The sequence below is a fragment of the Pinus tabuliformis genome, chromosome 2_1 (genome assembly GCF_031772625.1).
Source record: "Pinus tabuliformis cultivar Carrire ecotype Pingquan chromosome 2_1, CPIR1, whole genome shotgun sequence".
NCBI classification, from domain to species: Eukaryota; Viridiplantae; Streptophyta; class Pinopsida; order Pinales; family Pinaceae; genus Pinus; species Pinus tabuliformis.
The window spans coordinates 913354810-913366041 of record NC_142299.1 but is presented as its reverse complement, the minus strand read 5'-3'; the positions used below and the strand labels follow the sequence as shown (position 1 = coordinate 913366041).

Here is an 11232-nt window from a genome sequence, read left to right as displayed (position 1 = left end):
CATTCGACCTCTCCTTAACTGGAATTCGGACTTTCTGTGTATGTTCATCTGAGGCAAGGGAATCTAAGGTAAAAGAAGTCAAGGAGCAGAACGAAGATCAAAGATAAATTGAATATCTTCGAAAGTGCCCAGTTTTCCTGTGGTTTGTCTCTGTGCTTCGAACTTCTGTGGTTTATCTCTGTGCAAAGCTCGTAAAGAAGATGGCCAAAGGAAAGAACAAGAAGAGATCAGGCGACGGTTAGCGAGTAGCTGGGGGAGCTGAAAAGGAGGCAGCACCAACTAATGTTGCTGATAAGACTGTTAAGAAAGAGACGCCTGTAAAGGAGAACGAACCCAAGGGTTCGGCAGAAGCTCCTGTGTCAAAGGTTGATCAAAATAAGAACAAAAAAGAAGGCCAGGAAGCAAACAATGAAGATAGCAGCGGCAAAGATAGGTTTGCCGGCTTGATTTTTATGTGTAATTCTGAAACTAGGCAGGAGTGTTTCCGATACAGAGTGTTTGGCTTTCCACCAGCCAAAAAGGAGCTTGTAGAAAAGGTGAAGCCCGGAATGAAGGTCTTCTTGTATGATTTTGACCTTAGACTCATGTATGGTATCTACAAGCCAGCGTCTGCTGGAGGAATGAATCTAGAACCAGATGCTTTCCGGAGTTCTAAAAGGCCATTTCCCGTACAGGTAACTTTTCACTGTGTCTTTGCAGGTAATCAGTTTTCTGTTGAGAGGAGCTTTTCTAAATGAAGTATATGTTTGTGCAGGTGCGGTTCCGTATTCAAAGGGATTGCTCGCCGCTTTCTGAAGACATATTCAAGAAAGCAATCAAAGATAACTATGATGGGAAGAACAAGTTTCGGTTTGAACTCAATCCTCAACAGGTATCATCTATCTATTAATTATTTGTAATGAAACTGCTCGACATATATTTATTTGATGGCTTCTTTAATTAGGATAATTATTTGTTTTACAGGTGAAAAAACTTACGGAGCTCTTTAATTCTCGCCCTGAAATTCCCCGTATTCCTGTGGAGGCTCCCCCTCTTGAACCTAGAGTTCAAGTTGACCTTCAGCTTTCTAGGGAGTTTCAATTCAGGGAGATGACGAGGGAGGAACGGCGTAGGGAGGAACTCCTACGAGAGGAACTGCGTCGAAAAGAATTGCGCCAAGAGGAATTGGTGAGAGAAGATATGCTACGCTATCAGGAGAAAGCGAGACGTGCAGCGCGTACTGATTATGCTCCTCAGGCTCCTTTAACTGTATATGCTCCTCAGGCTCCTATAACTGAGAGGGAGCTGTTACGATATGGAGGTAGAAGGGATTATATTCCTCAGGCTCCACTTCAAGCTCAAGATCCATATGGTAGTCTATTACCAAAGCAACCTGAGTTAGATTATCAGAGCCAGGTTAATCCGAGAATTGGATCTTTAAATCGTCAAAGTTTGAAACCTGAGTTCGATTATCAGAGCCGGGTTGATCCAAGCATTGGATATTTAAATCATCAAAGGCTACAATCTGAGTTAGATTATCAGAGCCGGGTTGATCCAAGCATTGGATCTCTAAATCGTCAAAGGTTGGAGGCGGGTTATGGAAAGCCGATAGGTGATGTGCCAACTGAAACCTACTATGCGGACCCTCTCCTGCAAAGGGATTTACGTCGACCTGGTTTATGGGCCCCTTTTCCTCAGGCTCCTTTAATTGGATATGGTGTTGATCCTGCTATAGCTGAGAGGGAGCTGTTACGATATGGATTTATTAAGACCGATTTATAAGCTCAAGATCCTGCTACAGCTGAGAGGGAGCTGTTACGATATGGATTTATTTTGACTAATTTATAAGCTGCTGAATTTTGAATCATAGGTTTATTACTAGACTTTCATTCCATAGTTTTAGTTATGAATCAGTCTTAATATAACTAATCTAATTGGTAGGGTACTAGCCTATTTGAGATTATTGCGTAATCTTGTTTTGAACCACATTATGGTTTTCAGTTTGGAAACTACATATTTGACATGGTGGATACAATTATAGGAGTCGCTTCATTTAGAATTGTGATATCATAGATGTATTGTTTACACAAGGGATATTGTGGGAGCTTGTTACCGAGAATCTCTGTTATTTTTTTCAGAGGAAATTATTAAATTATAGTGTTGTGAATCGCTGTTATTTATAAGCTGCCTTGAAGAACCAGAAGCATGAACAAATTTACCCTCTCAAACTTGTTTGGAGTTTTCCAAATACGCAGTTTATATGAATCACTTAGTTTCCAGAGGATTTAGGAGTTTAAGTGGAATTTCCCCATCTTAAATTATAGACCAGACCAGTATTGACGTTAAATTATACCCATCAAATGATGATGGGATAAACAAATATTCATATAATTTCGTATGCTATTCATTCTTTAGGGCATCTTGCAAAGTTTTTATTTCATGTATATAAAGAGTACCCTTATATTTTATAGAATGCATGTATGAACCATTCTATGAGCAAGTCCTTGTTGATTATATATGGGATATGGCTAAGAAGATATATAAATCTCTCGTTTTATTCCAAGACAGGTTCACAAGGCATCTAATTAGTGCCTTTTAATTTTTAATTTTTGTGCTATTAGATGTTTGATATATTGAGTTTTAATGAATGATAAAAAAATGGTCTTTTACTTCCATTTTTCTTTTGTTTAATTCTCTTTAAAATTCATAAATCATGTTAACATTCTCTTCTTTAATTCTCTAAGACACTTTCCAATTTGCTTTGCTTTATTTGTGGTATATCCATCACAACCCAATTTTTCTCACATATGAAGCAATGAATTTTAATATCTTCATCACCCTCAGAGAGGATTAGATGTTGGTGCAACATTTATTTGAGTGTAAAATTATTGTATGTAGTCAGATGATCAACCTTGGGAATTATGTAATCATTTCTGGAGAAATTCCAAAATAATAGGGCCCTAATTTCTCAACGAAGTGCATGAGTGTTATTTCTCATTGCATGTTTGTGATTGGTGTTTTAAATTGTGAATTAACTTTTGCAAAGTAGTAGAGTAGGTTTATGTCTTATTATTTTGATTAAAATTTCATAAGCAGTTGCAAATCTACATCTTAATTTCTATAATAGAATGTAAAATGTCTTGTTTGTGGTTCCATCACTTCCATCCATGTTTAAAAAAAATTGAGGTATCCTCCTCAAATAGTAAATCATATAAAGGATATAGTTCTAATATCTTATGTGGAGTAGTTTGTTACTATCTCCTTCATTACTTAACATATTTCACTTTTTTATGGGGTATTCCAAGGAACAACATATCTCTCACATTTACATGGTTTTCTAGTTGATACCACTAGAAAACCATGAACTCAGGAACTCAGGAACTGTCAAGGATTCTTCCCATGTGACATCTATATAATCATCAAACCGATCTAGGACTTCAATGGCGCTGTTGAGGATTTTTTTCCTTCTATGATTACATTCTTTTGAGCATTCTCTCACTCTCTTGTAGTTGACTTCCTCATTTTGTTGAGCATAATGACTCTTTAATATGTATCAACTAAGGTTACTCCATTTTAGGCATTCTCACAAATTGTCACCCTCGCCAGAAAACAAAAATTACTTTTACTAGTTGAGAAATGTACCACAACTATCCATTCATTTCAATAAGTATTCCTAAGCTTCTTGACTAATTTTCAACTAGAATTCAAAAAATATTCCCACATGGATTGTCATTTTTTGTATTACATACTAGTGAGTCTTGTTAGTGGAGATCCTTGGGGTTCAACAATGTTCCAAATCTTCCTTTATCTTCAATAATTCAGCAGAGAGAAATAGTACATAAATTTGATTTACATCAGCAGCAACAAACCTTAGATCAGCCAAACTAGGGCAGACAATATCTCGCAAACTGACCGTCAGATCGGCTTGATTCCTTCACCAAAAAATGTGGTCTTCCACAAAGAGTCAGGAGCACCTAAAGCACAGTTCTGAGAGGGAGACAACTGGTCAATGCTGGTCAAACTTTGGATGTGCAGTTGCAGCCCTAAGTTCTGCGTCTTCCTGCCACACGTGTGAGAGAAGAGCCTCTTTCTGCGTGGTAGGAGAAGAGGCTCTTTTCTGCATAGGAGAGAGAGAGATGTGGTGAGATGAGTGAGTGAAAATGAGGAAAAGTCCTCCTATATTTATACACAAATGTTGATGATTGAATAGATGCGACTGTTGGGCTTCTAAGCCTACATGAGTTGCTGGTCGGCTTGATAATTATTCCATAATCAAATAAATTCATATCTCCATAAATACTTATCGGAATCGGATGATCTTTAGATCAATCCTACACCTCTCGACGAGAGGAATCTAATAAAAATATTTTCAACCATGAATAAGATGACCCACATGGAGTTTGGACCTAGTTGCCAATTTTAACAATATGAGGAATTTTCCATTGTTTTTGTGAAAAATTGTGCTCTCAGCTATGCAAGTGTGACATAATTTCATCTAGGATCATTTTCAAATATAATTTTTTATCACCACTCTCATGACGTTGGAATATTCACTTCCTTCCTCCCTTAAACCTATTTCAATCTGGTGGGCAACTAGGCAGATGAAGCAAGGATAACCCTTGAATAATGAATGATTGTTGGATGGCTGCCCACTTCCTCTGAGTCTTGGATCTACATGGGTACATTCGTACTTACTAAATATTATCAGCCATGAATAAGATGACCCACTTGGACTTTGGCCCTAGTTGCCAATTTTAACACTCCCTCTCAACTAGGGAGATCTCCATCTGCAATTCGTTTGTCGGTCGCTACTATTCATCCATCAAATGCACTGCCCTGTACAGCTTGACCTCTGCTCTGTTTTGTTCTGCCCTGTTCTGATCTGCTCTGCTCTGCTCTGTTCTGCTCTGGTCCGCGTTGTCCGAATTATGAAGAGGAAGAAATGATCGAGGATGTATCGTACCATCCTCCACTAACTCAAATTCAGTCTCAGAGTGTGTACCACTAGTCCCAGACCAATCATCAACCAACCCGAAGTCAGTGTCACGTGGGTACAACTCCTACCACTGGTCCCAGACTAGTATCATTGATCCTAGAACAATGGTTGAGGATGTATCATACCATCCTCCACTGACTCAAGGTTAGTCTCAGAGTGTGTACCATTGGTCCCAGACCAGTCCTCAACCGATTCGAAGTTAGTGTCATAGTGGGTACAACTCCTACCACTGGTCCCAAACTAGTATCATTGATACCAAATTAATGATCGAGGATGTATCATACCATCCTCCACTGGCTCAAAGTCAGTCTTAGAGTGTGTACCACTGGTCCTAGACCAGTCCTCAACTGACCCAAAGTCAATGTCATAGTGGGTACAACTCCTACCACTGGTCCTAGACCAGTATCATTGATCCTAGATTAATGAAGGTCATCCTAGCATAGGGATTACGGTAGATACATCGATGCGTCCATCGATACTACTATGGTACCTATCCTCATTTCCCTACTCATTGATCAGATGAGAGGTACTTCCCATGAGTCCGAGACTGCATGGGTAGGATGCCTTGACAGGAGAACTAATCAATCCTGTCCTCACAGGAGAACTAATCATCCTGCTACATAATCGTCATGGAGAACACATCATCCAGACCTCACAGGAGAACTAATCATCCTGCTACATAATTGTCATGGAGAACACATCATCTAGACCTCACAAGGGAACTAATCATTCTGCTACATAATCGTCATGGAGAACACATCATCCAGATCTCACATGAAAACTAATCATCCTGCTACATAATTGTCATGAAGAACACATCATCCAGACCTCACAGGAAAACTAATCATCCTGCTACATAGTCGCCACGGGGTGTCACAGGGAAAGTTTTGATTCTTTTACCCTGTTCGTCATATGTCACTCTAAGAAGTACCCTGCACCCCCCCGAAGCTCCCAGAGCTCAATACATCATATAGGAGCCTCATTAGAGGGTCTTTGAATGACACCAAGTCGTTCTCGGAAAATCAGGAATTTGACCTTCCCTAGGGGCTTTGTCAGAATGTCACCAACCTGTTCATCTGTATCGATATGTTGGAGCCTTATTGCTCCTCTCTGCATAATATCTCGAATATAGTGGTACCTGATATCGAAATGCTTCGAGCGATCATGAAATATAGGATTCTCTGACAAATGAATCCCACTCTGGTTGTCACATAGGATCACAGTGGTATCGAATGTAAATCCAAACAGCTCACTGAAGAGATTTCGTAACCAAATTGTCTCACAGGAGGCCATGCTAGCAACAATATACTCTACCTTGGCAGTGCTCAAAGCCCCCAACTTCTGCTTCCTTGTCATCCAGGGTATCGAAGCAGATCCCAAGGAGAAACAACACCCGGAAGTGCTCTTATGATCCACCACACTACCTGCCCAATCACCGTCAGTGTATCCAAGTAGTCTCACATCTCCGACAATGTATCTTAACCCATAAGTAATTGTGTCATGAAGATATCTCAAGAGATTCTTGACACCAATCCAATGTATGTGGTGAGGTTCAACCATATGTTGACTAAACGTGTTGACTGCGAAGCATATATCTGGATGGGAGTTCACTAAGAACATTAATGCTCCGACGAGTTGACGATACTCTATGGCATTTCGTAAAACAGGTCCAGCAGCGCTACTGCCTAACTTTTTAGAGTCAAGCTCCATTGGGGTAGTTACAAGCTTACATTCCCCCATACCGAATCTTTCCAAAATCTTCACCACATATTTTCCTTGAGATAGGAAAATTTCCCTTGGCTTCTGCCAAACTTCAAGTCCTAGGAAATAGTGCATCAATCCTAGGTCCTTCATTTCAAATTCAGAAGCCAACTCCCTCTTACATTTGTGAATGAGAGGGTCTGCACCTGTTAGGAATAGGTCATCCACATACAGCACCAGTATGAGAGGTTTGTCATCTTCAACCTTAAAGTAAAGGTTAGGATCGTCTTCACTCCTAGTGAATCCCAACTTCATCAAGTAGCTATCGATCCTCTCATACCATGCTCAGGGTGCTTGCTTTAGCCCATAGAGAGCCTTCTTCAACTTGCATACATGAGATTTTCAATCATAAATCTCAAATCCTTCGGGTTGCTCCACGTAGTCCTCTTCTTTGATCGAACTATCCAAGAAAGCGGTCTTGACATTCGTCTGATGTAGGTTCCATCCTTGTGAAGCCGCAAGGGCTATCATTGAGCGGATGGTGGTATATTTGGCAACAGGTGCAAATATCTCGTAACAGTCTTACCTTCCTTCTGAGAGAAGCCACGAGTGACAAAACGAGCCTTATATTTTTTTTTATGGTTTACAAGAATTATTTATTTATTTTTCCCATTTTTTTAAATATGTTTTTTTTACTATTTATTTGTTGAATTGAGGCTTCTGTGATCCATATCTAAATTATGAGAGATTCTTCGGCGTAAATCACATGAAATTTCATTTGTCGACGCGTTTCGAACCAACCAGTGTGGTTCATCATCAGGACAAGTTGAAGAATCAGACCAAGCTTTGCAAATTAAATATTCAAAGCAGAACATCCAACGACTATATAACGGCTAAATTTGACCAGGAAACGGTTAGATGGACAGGATTATTTTTTTGAAATTTTAATTTTTTTCAGGGTCATGATAAAATATTTTACGCTATTATTTCGAAATGTTGAAATATTACCCTTGAAAAAAAAGTGTTATCCCAACATCAACACTTTTTGTTTTGAGGGTGTTTTTTGGACAATTTTTGCACAAAAAATTGGTTTTCATTGCCATTTTTAAAACATGTTCAAAATTTACATTAGAAAAAAAAAGGTGTTATTCCAGCATCAACACTTTTTGTTTTTAGCACTATTTTTGATGTTTTTAAGGGGTTTTTTGGTTAGAGTTCCCATTTTGAGTTTACAGTTCCCGTTTCAAAGTTTAGATTGTTAAGAACTTTTGTATCGTATTCTTATGTAGTTCAGATGACACTTTTTAATGGTAGTCTTATACAGTTTGGATGGAATTGTTGTTTGGTATGCTTATACAATTTAGCTCTCACAATCCATATGCACAGTTGTATTATCTTACTACAATATGTATGGCTATGTGATAGAAGTTTGCATACAGTCTTGGCATTGATTATTTACATAGACCATATGGTATGTCTTCTTTGAGAATTATGGCTTCTATACCAAATACATAGGACCAAAATATAAAGTTTGTTTTGCCTCTGTGATGGAATTTTATATACAGCCTTTGTATTGATTATTTATACAATTCCATATGACCTTAATATAAAGTTTGTTTTGGATTTGTGATGGAAGTTTGCATACAGTCTTCACATCAAATATGTATACAATTTGTATGGTATCTCTTCTTTGAGAATTATGGTGATCCAGATTTAAACAGGAACGAAATAAAACACAGATAACCATAAACACAGATATGCAGTGGAAATAATACTTCACTTCATTAATGTAAAATACTTATATATGCTTACAAACAGTAATGGAAATAAACCAGCTAGGGTGATGGTAGCTTATCTCTGAGAAGAGATGTGGTGGCTACATGCCTCTGAACTGTCTTATAATGAGGCTCGAAGGCCTATTTATTGTTGAGAAACAATGGAAAACCATTAACATTCCAAAACCTAACCCTAGAAGATGAAACACCAAACTGTGGGCCCCATTTGGGTAAATTAGTACACCAACTTCGCAAGGTCGTAACTTTGGCATACGATCTCCATTTGACGTGTACAATAGCTCGTTAGAAATATCTACTGAGCACTACCACTTTGGGAGGCAACATCCATGGACCCATGTTGCCCCAGATTTCCCAAAAAACATCGTTTAGGGCCTCAAAATGGCTCCGGAAGTTTAGGACCCGAAAAACTGCTAAAAATAGTAAGTTGTGCTACAATTAAGGAAACTGAAAAGACTGAAAGAGACAGTTGTGGGGGTCCAAATGGGCTAGGTGGGTGGCCACCAACATCCACCTCGATCATTCCTCCCCCCTTAAGAAGCAATGGTCCCCATTGCATTGAGTTCCTCCCTGAGATGAGGAAGCTTCTGCTGAGCTCGGTCTCTGGTGACTTGTTCTGCAATCTCTGATGTGTCCAGAAATGGTGGGAAGCATGGTTGACGATGGTCCACATTGAACACTCGGTGCAAGCGAAGGAATGGAGGAATGCTGTGCTTCAAAGAATTGTTTCCCGTAGCCTTGGTACTCGTGTAAGGACCATGTCGGAGTGGTCGGAGCTTCTGATGGGCTCTTGTAAGGCGTTCTTTCTGCAGATGTAACCAAACTTTGTTGTCCACCTGAAACTTATGTGGTACCCCTATGGGTGAGGAGAAGTTGTTCCTGTGTTCTGTCATGACCGTATCCCTTTGCTGCTGCTGCTGCTGCGTGGAGGAACCCTTTGCAGATGTCATGGATATAGCAACGATCTTCCCCTTACTTTGGGAGCGAACCAGACAGAAAATAAATTTCCTATTCTGTGATATGAGCTTGCTGCCTTTCTTAAAAGTGATCAAAGAGGTGGTGGTAGGTGGGGCTACCTATGGTATCCTATATAATGAATTATTCAAAGAAATAATGACAGCGCGAAGCCTTGACTCATACACAACATGTCGCCTCCACAAGTATGGTTGGCCTAGTAATACATCACAAACATCCAGAGGTGTAACATCACACAATACCTCGTCTGTGAAGGGCTTGATGTTGTAGGGAAGGTGGCACTGCTAGCGGACTTTGAGATCTCGTCCTTCATGAAGCCACCTGATACTGTACGACTGTGGGTGTGGTGTTGTCGGTAGGCCCAACCGCTTCACGACCTCTGTTGAAATAAGGTTCTTTTGGCTGCCACTGTCGACAATGAATTGCAGCAGCGAACCCTTCACCCACATCTATGAGTGGAAAAGACGTTCCCCCTCCTTTGGTTCTTCGGGTTCATTCTTTTGGATCTTGGCGGTAGCAACAGTGGTGCTGGGATCTGCATCAATGATCTTCTCCCCTTTGCCATTCCCCTTGTCGAGTTCTGGCTCAGGGACGGAACATGCATCTGATTCGGAAGCCTTCAACTCAGGCACCAACGACTGCTTGGTCCGACACTCACTTGTGTTATGAGTGGGACTCTTGTGGAACTCACACCACTTTCCTGTGTCCTTCTTCGACTTTGTGGTGTTGTTCTTTTCTTGTGGCTTTGACAGGTTTTCTTGGGTCACCCCGCCTTGGCTTTGTCCTTTGGGCATCGGATTTGCAGATCCAATGTCTTGCTTCTTCTGTTTGAACTTTTTCTCGATTTTGACAGCGTATCGATACACCGTGCCGAGTGAGGAGATGTTCAGGAACTCCATCTCTTCCTGGATGTATTTGTGTAGGCAGCCACGGTATTTGAGTACCAGATGCAGCTCAAAATCTTTGATACCCAACTGTGTGTGAAGGGTATGAAAAATGTTTGTGAACTCTGGCACATCTTGGTCTCGTCCCTGCTGCAGTGTGGTCCATTTGATGTATTTGTCCTCATAGCTTTTGATAGGGTAGTACTGCTCCTTGACAGTGCGGCTGAAAATAGTGAGCCTATGCTTTCATCCTTTTGCTCGCAGTAGGTTTCCCACTAGTCCTTGACGTGGGGTGCTGCTTTGAGAAGAGCAAAAACAATCTTTTCCCGACTCGAAAATTCATGAACAGAAAAATACCCTTCTAGCAGATTTAACCGTTTATCTACGACATCTGCGTCTATCTAACCCTCAAATATGGGGATTTCAAAATTAACTTGTACCTTAAAGGGCATGGCATTTCCAGAGTAGCTGTTGGAAGCCGATGCGTCGCCTCTGGGTAGCCGCTGAAGGATCTGCACAAAGTTGTCCATCATTGCGTTCCTTTGTCGCTTGAGGGCTTCTTCGAGCAAGATTTTGATAGGATCCCCTGCTCCCTTGTCTTTCTTCTCATTCACCATGGGAGGCCGTCGGGATTTGCAAGGCTAGTCTTGCAAAGGTTCGACCAGTTCAAGCCCTAACTCCTTATATCCCGACCTCGTTGGGGACATGCAAAGAAAAACAGAGAAAAATCAGACCGCTCTGATACCACTGATCCATATTTAAACAGGAACGCAGTAAAACACAGATGACCATAAACATAGATATGCAGCGGAAATAATACTTCACTTCATTAATGTAAAATACTGAAATATGATTACAAACAGTAATGGAAATAAACCAGCTAGGGCGATGGTAGGTTATCTCT

The 11232-nt window shown here is 40.4% G+C and overlaps 1 pseudogene; it reads left to right on the top strand.

Annotated features, from left to right (window-relative positions):
* The first annotated feature begins 200 nt into the window (after nucleotides 1–200).
* LOC149203611 (uncharacterized) lies at nucleotides 201–1869 on the top strand (annotated as a pseudogene).
* The last annotated feature ends 9363 nt before the right edge of the window (nucleotides 1870–11232 follow it).